This window comes from Amblyraja radiata, chromosome 2, assembly GCF_010909765.2.
Source record: "Amblyraja radiata isolate CabotCenter1 chromosome 2, sAmbRad1.1.pri, whole genome shotgun sequence".
Taxonomy (NCBI): domain Eukaryota; kingdom Metazoa; phylum Chordata; class Chondrichthyes; order Rajiformes; family Rajidae; genus Amblyraja; species Amblyraja radiata.
The window spans coordinates 139,902,957-139,914,434 of NC_045957.1; the positions used below are offsets into that span (position 1 = coordinate 139,902,957).

At 45.2% G+C, this 11,478-nt stretch overlaps 1 long non-coding RNA gene across 1 annotated transcript; it reads left to right on the forward strand.

Annotated features, from left to right (window-relative positions):
• The first annotated feature begins 1,970 nt into the window (after nucleotides 1-1,970).
• On the forward strand, nucleotides 1,971-11,187 carry LOC116984735. Its single transcript, XR_004415113.1, has 3 exons — nucleotides 1,971-2,016; nucleotides 6,401-6,402; nucleotides 11,176-11,187. It is a non-coding gene; the product is annotated as an uncharacterized LOC116984735 (long non-coding RNA).
• The last annotated feature ends 291 nt before the right edge of the window (nucleotides 11,188-11,478 follow it).

The window sequence follows — 11,478 nt, forward strand, 5'->3', positions numbered from 1 at the left end:
CTTATTCTTAAACTGTGACCCCCTGGTTCTGGACTCCCCCAGCATCGGGAACATGTTTCCTGCCTCTAGCGTGTCCAAACCCTTAACAATCTTATATGTTTCAATGAGAGCCCCCTCATCCTTCCAAAAGCAGGGTAATTGGTAATTGTTGCAAAGAATACACATGACCATGAATAAATTGGCAACCTGAAGTGGGCCTCTTCTGTGACTGATGTTGAAGCGCATCTGTTGGAGATTTAGAGCTGTTTCTGTGGAGAGTGTAAACTATTAACTGGGCACTAAGAAAAACGAATACATTGAATTCACATGCTTGAACTTAATTTGCAGACAATTCAGTAACAAATTTGTTAAATAAAATGCTTAACGGAATAATTCCTGAAATGCTCTTTCAAATGGTGATGTGATGTAAGCTTCTCAAACTCCATTAGCCATAACACTTACCAACATGAGATGTTCAATGCGGAGGGAAAAAAAAAATGAAAGTCAGCTCCAATCGGTGATTTATTGGAAACTTGAAACTGCTCTCACATAAATGTGCAAGAAATTACTACTCAATATTATTACCATGTAGTTATTAGAATTTCAGTGCATTAATGTCAATGAGGTCTAAACTAGATAGTCCACAAAAAGACACAGAAATTGGGACGCATGATTAAGTTGCATACATTGCAGAAGTGCATAGCAACATCTTGCTGCCGGCCATTAGAATGATTGGTGTATGCAGGCAATGATAATAATGCTCTACATGAGCTGGGGACCAAAACTTTAAGTTGCTAGATATTAGTGTGGCAGCTGGACATAAATTGAATATGACTGCAGAAACAATTAAAACAAATACAACGTGTAACAGTGTGATCCCTGATATTTTCGGAGACTTCACTGGACGAAAGATGTTCCGTATCTACGGAGTGCCGCTTTGGTGTGTCAAACCAGGGCAGGACTTCTACAATAAATACTAGAGCCATGGAGAGCATTGTGGAATGGAGAGATCTTGGAGGACAGCTGAGAGACACAAAAAGCTGGGGTAACACAGCGGGTCAGGCAGCATCTCTGGAGAAAAAGAATAGGTGACGTTTGGGGTCAAAACCCTTCTTCAGACTGAGAGTCAGGGGAAAGGAAACGAGAGATATAGAAGGTGATTTAGAAAGATATAGAACAAAAGAATGAAAGATATGCAAATGGTGACGATGATCATGGAAGGATGGAGCCGACTATGGTCCACTTTTGGCTGTGGGCGAGGTGTTAACGAGTTATACAGACAGTGAAACTCAACAGGATGACTAGGACAATGACTAGGGTGGGGTAGGGATGGAGAGAGAGAGTGGATTCAAGGGCTACTTGAAGTTAGAGACATCAACATTCATACCGATGGGTTATAAGCTGCCCAAGCTAAATATGATGATAGACACAAACAGCTGGCGTAACTCAGCGGGACAGGCAGCATTTCTGCTGTTAGGGAAAAGGGAAGTCCGCCTGACCCTACCAGATCTCCTTGTTGCTAAACACTTTAATTTTCCTTCCCATTCCCTGACCTTTCTGTCCAAGGTCTCCTTTCTGTCCTTAGAGTCAGGCTAAATGCAAATTGGAGGAACAACACCTCATATTTCACTTGAGCAGCTTACAGCCTAGTGGTTTGAATATTGATTTCTGTAGCTTCAAGTAACCCCAGCATTCCCTCTCTCTCCATCCCTCTCCCGCCCAAGTCGAACCTGCTTCTCGTTTTCACCCAAAAACAGCTAACAATGGCCTGTTTCCTTTATCAACGTCACTTTTTTTCATTGTTCTTTATCGCTCTACATCATCAATATCTCTTGTTTCCCTTTTCCCTAACTAGTCTGAAGAAGGGTCTCGACCCGAAATGTCACCTATTCCTTCTCTCCAGAGACGCTCCCTGTCTTGTTGAGATACTCCAGCTTTTTGTATCTATCTTTGGTTTAAACCTGCGTCTGCAGTTCCTTCCTCCACAAGCTAAATATGAGGTGCTGTTCTTCCATTTTGCATTTGGCCTCGCTCTGAGTATAGGCGGTTGCCTTTATGACCTCCCACACACACTAGAATGGCTTTATGACCTCCCACACACACTAGAAGGATGAGAGGGTATCTTATTGAAACATATAAGATTATGAAGGGGTTGGACACACTAGAGGCAGGAAACATGTTCCCGATGTTGGGGGAGTCCAGAACCAGGGGCCTCAGTTAAATAATTAAGGGGTAATCCATTTAGAACGGAGATGAGGAAATACTTTTTCACACAGAGAGTGGAGAGTCTGTGGAATTCTCAGCCTCGGAGGGTCGTGGAGGTCGGTTCTCTGAATACTTTCAAGAGAGAGCTAGATAGGGCTCTTGAAGATAGTGGAAGGAACACAAAAATACTGGAGACACTCAGCGGGTGCAGCAGCATCTATGGAGCGAAGGAAATAAGCAAAGTTTTGGGCCGAAACCCTTCTTCAGACTCTTCTTCAGACCTTTGAAGATAGTGGAGTCAGGGGATATGGGGAGGGCAGGAACGGGGTACTGATTGTGGATGATCAGTCATAATCACATTGAATGGCAGTGCTGGCCTGAAGGGCTGAATGGCCTACTCCTGCACCTATTGTCTATCAAAAATCTCCAGAATCTCCTGTTAGACTGTGCTTCCAGCTTCCCACGCCAAATTCTGCTCAATCTCCATTGCCCCCAAAGTGCTTTGAGTCACCTCCATTCACGAACTGAATTCCAGAAAGTATAACAAATATATATAAATATCAGTCAGATAATGCCAAAACGCCACCTATTCATATTCTTCAGAGATGATGCCTGACCCACACTTTGTCTTTGTTTGTAAACCAGTATCTGCAGTTCCTCATGCTTACATATAAATATCTATTGCTCTTCATGTAATGATGGTATATAACTCGGAATATGGGCAAAAAGGTAGGACTTGATTGTAGCTTTTGCCTATGAAACCCCTCCCCCCACCTCCCCCCGCCCCCCCACACACACACACACACCATTAGCCCGAATTCAAATGATGAATTAACATATGATTTTGTGTCATGACTCTAGTCATTGCATTTCCACCAAAAGTGAAAAGTGCATCTGGAGTGATGTACCTCTTTAGCATACATCAACACAGTTCTAGCATTGCCTCGAATTACTGATGTTGATACAGTCATCGCATCTTGTCTTGCAACTAGCCTGGGATGTAGCCTTATCTATTTTCAAGTCCATTTAGTTTCTGGTTCAAGCCACAATCAGTGTGTGAACATGTGATCTAGGGCAGCAATAGCTTCAGCGAAAGAAATAAAGTGTTGGAGTAACTCAAGGGGATCTCTGGAGAATATTAACATGTGACGTTTCAGGTCAGCGCCCCTTATTCATGCTCTGCCTGACCCGTTGTGTTTTACTCCAGCACTCTGTGTCCTTTTCTGCAAATAATCATCTGCAGCTGCTTGTGTGTAATAGTTTCAGGGACATTGTCTTCAGATATACATGCTATTCAATCAGATCTGATGATGCTTGACATAAATACAATCAAATCATACTCAAGTACAATAGATAGAGCAAAAGGGGAGACACAGAGTGCAGAATATACTTCTCAGCATTTTAGCGCATCAGTTACAAAGACATAGTCCAACTTCCACAATGGGGTAGAGGTGAATCAGACAGTATCTTAGCTAATGGAAGGATCTTTCAGAAGCCTGATAACAAAGTGGAAGAATCTATCCCTGCATCTGGTGGTGGGCATTTTCAAGATTCTATACCTTCTGCTGTATGGATGAAGACATTTGCTCTACATACTTTGGCTGTAACTATTATGGTCTGGTTACCAAGTGTTACTCACAATATATTGCATTATTCATTATTCTATGTTTATTTGTTATGTTGTTGCTTTAACATGCCAATGAAACTGCAGCAGGTAAGAATTGCACATTCCGTTCCTGGTCCATATTAAAAACTCTTGAGTCTTAAATCTCCCGTCGAGCAGAAGATACAAAATCTATAAAGCACATATCGTCAGACTCACAAGCAGCTTCTTTCCTGCTGCTATCAAGCAACTAGATGAACCTCTTATAAGCTAAGAGTATAGTCCAGATCTTGCGGCATGGTGGCGCAGCGGTAGAGTTGCTGCCTTACTGCACTTGCAGCGCCGGAGACCCGGGTTCGGTCCGACTACGGGTGCTCTCTGTATGGAGTTTTACGTTCTCCCTGTAACCGCGTGGGTTTTCTCTGAGATCTTTGGTTTTCTCCCACACTCAAAAGACGTAGGTTGACACAAAATACTGGTGTAACTCAGCGGGGCAAGCAGCATCTCTGGAGAGAGGTAATGGGTGACGTTTCGGTTCGAGACCCTTCTTCAGACTTTTGTGTCTACCTTCTATTTAAACCAACATCTGCAGTTCTTTCAAACAGGTTTGTGGGTTAATTGTCTTGGTGTATGTTTAAAAATTGTTCCTAGTGTGTGTATGATAGTGTTAATGTGCGGGGATTGCTTGTCGGTGCGAACTTAGTGGGCCAAAGGGCCTGTTTCCAAGCTGTATATCTTAACTAAACTAAACTTTCAACCTACTTCATTGTGACCTTTGCACTTTTTCTTTTTTTTGTCTGCACCTTCTCTGTAACTTTAACGCTGAATATTCCAACATTATATTCGGCATTCTGGTGATTATTTTGTAGGGTTTGATTGTACTCACACATGGTATGATTTCATTGTGTAGCATACAAAGCAAAGCTTTTCACTGGATATTGGTACATGTGACAATAGTACACCAATGTTAGGCACATCTAGAGGGAGGGGGTAGAAAGTGAGGGCAGAGAAAGGGGGCAGAGAGAGAGGGCAGAGACAGAGAGACAGAGAGATTAGATTAGATTAGATTAAACTTTATTAATCCCCTTATTCAGGGGAAATTCTGATGTCCTTGCAGCACAGTAATAAAATACAACATAGCATTCAAAAAGAAGTTCAACACAAAAACATCCCCCCACAGTGATTCCCACTGTGGGGGAAGACACAAAGTCCAGTCCCCATCCTCTTGTCCACCCAAAGTCGGGCCTATTGAGGCCTCCACAGTCGCCGCCACGGCGCCCGATGTTCTCGCCGGGTGATGGTGCTCCGGCGATGGGAGAACCCCCAGCGGCTTGGGGTGCCAGGAACGGCCGCCTTCCCACCGGAGACCGCGGCTTCCAAGCCAACAGACCGCGCCGAACGGAGCTCCACACACTGGCGATCTCGGCAAGAGATCCCAGGCTCCGGGATGTAAAGTTCAGCGCCGCAGCTGGCCGCTCCACAGAATCGCGGCTCCACGATGTTCTCATCTGCGGTCCCAGCATACTGGAGTTCCAGCGCGGCGACCCAGGAAAGGCATCGCCCGCTCCGCAATAGCGCTCCAGCGCTGTGCCGCCGCCAACGCCGACGTTCTGCGCCGCCGCCAAAGCTGATGTTCTGGCCAGGTCCCCTCAGGGAAACGTCGCTCCAGGACCCGCTGGTAGGCCGCGAGGACAGGTCGAAGTCGCTGCTCGGAGGAAGGCAACCCCTCCGACCAGGTAGGGACTCAAAAAACAGTTTCCCCCTTCCCCCCCACCACCCCCCACACATAAAAAGATTAGGCCCCCTGACTGTACACTCAACGTACTAAAAATAATAAAAAAGAAGGGAAAAAAAACGGACAGCTGCAGGACAGGCAGCCGTTCAGGACAGCGCCTCCTCCGGAGAGGGGAATAGACAGACAGAGAGGGGTAGAGACAGAGAGAGAGAGGGGCAGAGAAAGAGTGAAAGGTGGTTGGAGGGGAGAGGGTGGAGCAGAGGGGTGGTGGGGGAGGGTGGGGGGGGGGAGAAGTGGAGAGGAGGAGTGAGAGAGGGAGAAAGGGGAGAGAGGGGGGAAGGAGGAGGGGGAGGGGAGGCGGGAGGGGGGAGGTGTGGAGGAAGGGAGGGGGTGAGGGGGTGGAGGGGAGGGGGTGGAGGGGAGGGGAGGGGGAGGGTGGAGGGGAGGATTGGGGAGGGAGTGGAGAGTGGGGAGGGTGGGGGAGGCGGGGGGGATGGAAGGTGGGGAGGGGAGGAGAGAGAGGGAGGAGGGGGAGAGAGAGAGGAGGCAAGAGAGAGAGAGAGGAGGGATGAGAGAGAGAGGAGGCAAGAGAGAGAGAGAGAGGAGGGAGGAGAGGGAGAGGAGGGGGAGAGAGAGAGGAGGGGGAGTGAGAGAGAGAGGAGCCGGTCCCGAACTAGGCTGCGGCCGGCGTTGACCCAAGCAAGGCCCGGTGCGAGCTGAGGACTGTCAAAAGCAGCAGAGGGGAAGCCCACCCACCCGCCTGACAGACGATCTGGTGAGGGAGATGGAGGTCGTCCCCGTGACTTTTCCACCGCGCTACCCCGCGCCCGCGCTGCGATAACGACCACCCGGCGGAGCGTGCAGCACGACCTGAGCAGCAGTTTAAAAACGCTAAGTGACAAATTTAAAGAAGTGAAAGTTAAGAAGCCAAGAAGTACAGAAGACAGAATAGTGGTGACGTCACTCGCAGCGCGAGCAAACGCAGGCAGTCAGATCCATTGTGACGTCATCAATCAGCGAGACGATCTCATTTATTTTATAAGTTATTTGAGATTTGTGAACATTTTCATAAATAACTCCAGAAATAATGCATGACATTTTCAGATAAGGCAATTTTTGATTTCACATGATAAATTTCTACCGGAATATGTAAAAATGTTCCCGTTAGCACGTAGTTTCTTCGAGTAGATGTGATCACACACAAATAAATATGCACACACACACACACACACACACACACACACACACACACACACACACACACACACACACACACACACACACACACACACACACACACACACTGATCGGTCGCTCAGTTGGTCATTCAGTCAGCTGGTCGGTCATTCAGGCGGTCAGTCAGTCGGTCAGTCGGTCGGTCAGTCAGTCAGTCAGTCAGTCGATCCGTCGATCAGTCTGTTGGTCGGGCTGTCGGTAGGCCGGTGTTGCAGCAAGCGTATATGGTTTAATAGACCGCAGCACAGAATTAGGCTCCACATGGTGTAATATGGGTATTGAACACTAGGTGGCGCTTACTTTTTCGATCTCATTTTCTAATTAGTTTAATTAATTCATGTGCCACTTTTGGAACTGATGATTTATGACTTTCTTCTAAATTATATTTTATCGAAATATGTGCAAAATTTCATGTAGTTCCGAGACATGGGTCACGAAAGTTAAATTCTAGACACATTTTCAGTGCTCGGCCCACAGCCTACCTGCCTTCTCCCCAATATGCCTTGATTCAGCTAGCCCCAAGAGCTCTATCTAACTTTCTTTTAAATGCATCCAGTGAATTGGCCTCCACTGCCTTGTGGCAGAATTCCACAAATTCACAACTCTCTGAGTGAAAAAGTTTTTTCTCATCTCAGTTTTAAATGGCCTCCCCTTTATTCTTAGACTGTGGCCCCTGGTTCTGGACTCGCCCAACATTGGGAACATTTTTCCTGCATCTAGCTTGTCTAGTCCTTTTATAATTTTGTATAAGATCCCCTCTCATTCTTCTAAATTTCAGTGAATACAAACCCAGGCTTTCCAATCTTATTTGAAATCTTGCTATGAATTAAATCACTGCTGCATTTGTCTGGAAAACATTCCAAGTAATACAAAATAGTTAATTGAAAATTGAAATGCTTTGATGTCTTTGAGAGATGCAAAAATAATCTAATTGACTGTAATTCTGTTTAATTGGCCACGGTCCATATTTGACATGTCACCATCACTGACCTAGAGAAATTCACAGCAAAGAAAGTGACTACTTGGTGCACCAGTTCTTTGCAACGTCACTTCACATTTAGCCTTGCTGATCAGCTGGGAGCCAGACCCACATTAGAGATTAGAAACATAGAAACGTAGAAATATAGGTGCTGGATTTGGCCGTTCGGCCCTTCGAGCCAGCACCGACATTCAACATGATCATGTCTGATCATCTAAAATCAGTACCCCATTCCAGCGTTTTCCCCATATCCCTTGATACCTTTAGCACGAAGAGCTAAATGGAACATCCAGTGAATTGGCCTCCATTGCCTTCTGTGGCAGAGAATTCCACAGATTCACAACTCTCTGGGTGAAAATGTTTTTCCTCATCTCAGTCCTAAATGGCCTACCCCTTATTCATCATATGTCAGTCCCGCCATCCCAGGAATATACCTGGTGATCCTACGCTGCATTCCCTCAATAGCAAATTAGGAGAACAAAATTGTACACAATACTCCAGCTGCGGTCTCATCAGGGCCCTGTACAACTGCAATAGGACCTCCTTGCTCCTAAACTTAAATACTCTCACAAGGAAGGCCAACATGCCATTAACTCGCTTCACTGCCTGCTGTACTTGCATGCTTACTTTCAGTGACTGAGCACACCCAGGTCTTGTTGCACCTCCTCTTTTCCAAAATTGACACCATTCTTCCTTCCTGTTCTTGCCACCTGAGTGGATAACCTCACATTTATCCACATTGTACTGCATCTGCCATGTATCTGCCCACTCATCCAACCTATCCAAGTCACCCTGCAGCCTCATAGCATCCTCATCGCAGCTCACACTGCCACCCAGCTTTGTGTCATTCATTGGCCCTGGATGCAAGAGTATGAGTGGGCGACGTTACGTTTCTTGCTGCTTATTAACAATCTGGCCCATTTTATCAGCACATGAATAACTGTAGATATTTTTGTGTTAGTTGGGTGAGCTGACTATGTTAAAGTTTGTCAGTTTATTATCATTAGTTTAGTCTAGAGATGTAGTGCGGGAACAGGCCCTTCGGCCCACCGACTGCGCTGAGCAGCGATCCCCGTACACTAGCACTATCCTACACATTGGGGCTAATTTACAATCCTTACTGAAGGCAACTTACCCACAAACCTGAGCGCCTTTGGAGTGTGGGAGGAAACCGGAGCACCCGGAGAAAACCCACGTGGTCACAGGGAGAACCTACAAACTCCGTACAGACAGCAGCCATAGTCAGGATCCAACCCGGGTCTCTGGCGCTGTAATTCTACCACTGCATCACCATGCTGCCCTTACATTTACTGTTTAGGTTAGATTGTTTAAAAATTGAAATGAATTATTGACATGTGTGAAATAATGAATTTGGAGCCCCCCCCCCCCTCCCCCCTACATTGTTCAGCAATAACCTACATTGATCAGTCAGTTGAATCAGTTGGATTTGCCATAATGTTTTATACCCCTTCTGCAAACGCTGCCTGTTACAGTAATATCCCACAAAACAGACACTGATATCAGTTCAATGAAAAGGACCACCTTGCTCATAATTTTCAGCAATTTCATGGCAGATATTTTGGGGTTAGGACAAGGCTCAGTTTCAATTCTAACCAGTTTAGTGTATCTGGTATGCCTGTTTTGGACAAGAATATTGTGACTTTAAGAAGAAACTGTGGATCACAAACTCTTTATTCAGACCCCTAAAGTATTATAATAAACGACGGTCAGTAATGTAAAAAATGCACATATATTCGGTAAAAACTCTGACATTTCGTTCGCAGAAACCTAAGCACCTGCAACTGGTTGGTAATGCCTGATGTTTCATGTCATCCAATTTTTTAAATCTCATGCATAGCTGCAATTATCAGTTTTTCCAAAGGACCAATTATATATAAATGACCTGGAAATGTGGATGGGTTGTTGAGTAGGATTGCTGACAATACCAAAATTGGAGGTGTTGTAGGCAGTGAGGAATGCTGTCAGGTGATATAGCAGGATATAGATCAGTTGTAGAAATTGGTGGAGGAAGACGGGATTTTAACCCGAGCAAGTATGAGGTTTTTACACTTTCAACAATGAATATAAGCCTTGACAGCATATATGTGCAGAGGGATCTTGGAGTCCAAGTTCATAGCTCACTGAAGGTGGCATCAAAAGTAGATAGAGTTGTAAAGAAGGTATATGATTATCTTCATTGCTAGGGGCATTGAATAAAAGAGTCTGGAAGTCATGATACAGCTCTATTGGACTTTAGCCTGGCTGGGTTTTTTTAGTATTGCATGCAGATATGGTCTTCCCATCTCAGGAATGATGTGGAGGCTTTGGAGAGGGTGCAGAAGAGGTTTACAAGAATACAGTTAAAGCTTCAGGGAGAGGTTGTACAGACTTGGATTATTTTCTCTGGAACATCGGAGGTAGAGGGCAGACTTGATCGAAGTACGCAAAATTATGAGAGGCATAGATAGGGTAGACAGTCAAAGCCTCTTTACCTGGATGGAAAGTCCAACACTAGAGGGCATAGCTATAAGGTGAGAGGGGAAATATTAATGGAGGTTTGCGGGGCAATTTATTTGCACAGAGTGTGGGGGGGGGGGGGGGGGGGGAGGAGGGGCCTGGAACATCTTGCCAAGCAAGGGTGGTGATGGAGGCAGATGCGATAATGGCATTCAGGAGGCGGTTGGATAGTGGAAGTGCATTGAATTAGAGGGATACGGATCATGTATAGACAGATCAGATCAGCTTAACTAGGTATCATGTTTGGCATGATACCAAGTACTCCATTTCAGGACTACTCTATACTATATGTTCCTTTCCTTTCATACACTGGTGGTCATTTTCATGATATTTTACTAAAACAATTGGATTTATCAGCTTTATTCAGAAATTCTACAATGTGCAGTATGCCTGTGTTTGTCATTATAGAGTCATAAAGTCATAGTCTTACAGTGGAAACAGGCCCTTCAGCCCAATTTACCAACACAGGCCAACATATCCCATCTACACTAGTCCCACCTGCCTGCATTTGACCCATATTCCTCCAAACCTGTCCTATCCATGTACCTGTCTAACTGTTTCTTAAACAATTGCAATAGTCCCAGCCTCAAGTACCTCCTCTGGCAGCTCATTCCATACACCCACCACCCTTTGTGTGAAAATGTTACTCCTCAGATCACTATTAACGCTTTCCCCCTTCACCTTATACCTATGTCCTTTGGTCTTCGATTCCTTACCCTGTGTAGGAGACCGTGCATCGACCACATCTATTCCTCTCAAGTTCATGTGAGTTTATTGTCATGTGTCCCTGATAGGACAATAACTAGGTCCATAACTAGGGATCACAGTTTAAGAATAAGGGGTAGGCCATTTAAGACTGAGATGAGGAAAAACATTTTCACCCAGAGAGTTGCGAATCTGTGTAATTCTTTGTCACAGAAGGTAGAGGAGGCCAATTCACTGGATGTATTCAAGAGAGAGTTTGATATAGCTCTTAGGTCTAACAGAATCAAGGGATATGGGGAGAAAGCAGGAAATTACTGATCATATTGAATGGTGGTGCTGGCTTGAAAGACCGAATGACCAACTTCTCCACCTATTTTCTATGTTTCTATCTTTCTATGATTATCTGTGTGTTATTGCATTAACAATCTGCTGGGCTTCAGCAAGTAAGAATTTCATTGTTCTGTTCGGCCCACCGAGTCCGCACCAACCAGCGATCCCCGCTCATTAACACTATCCTAC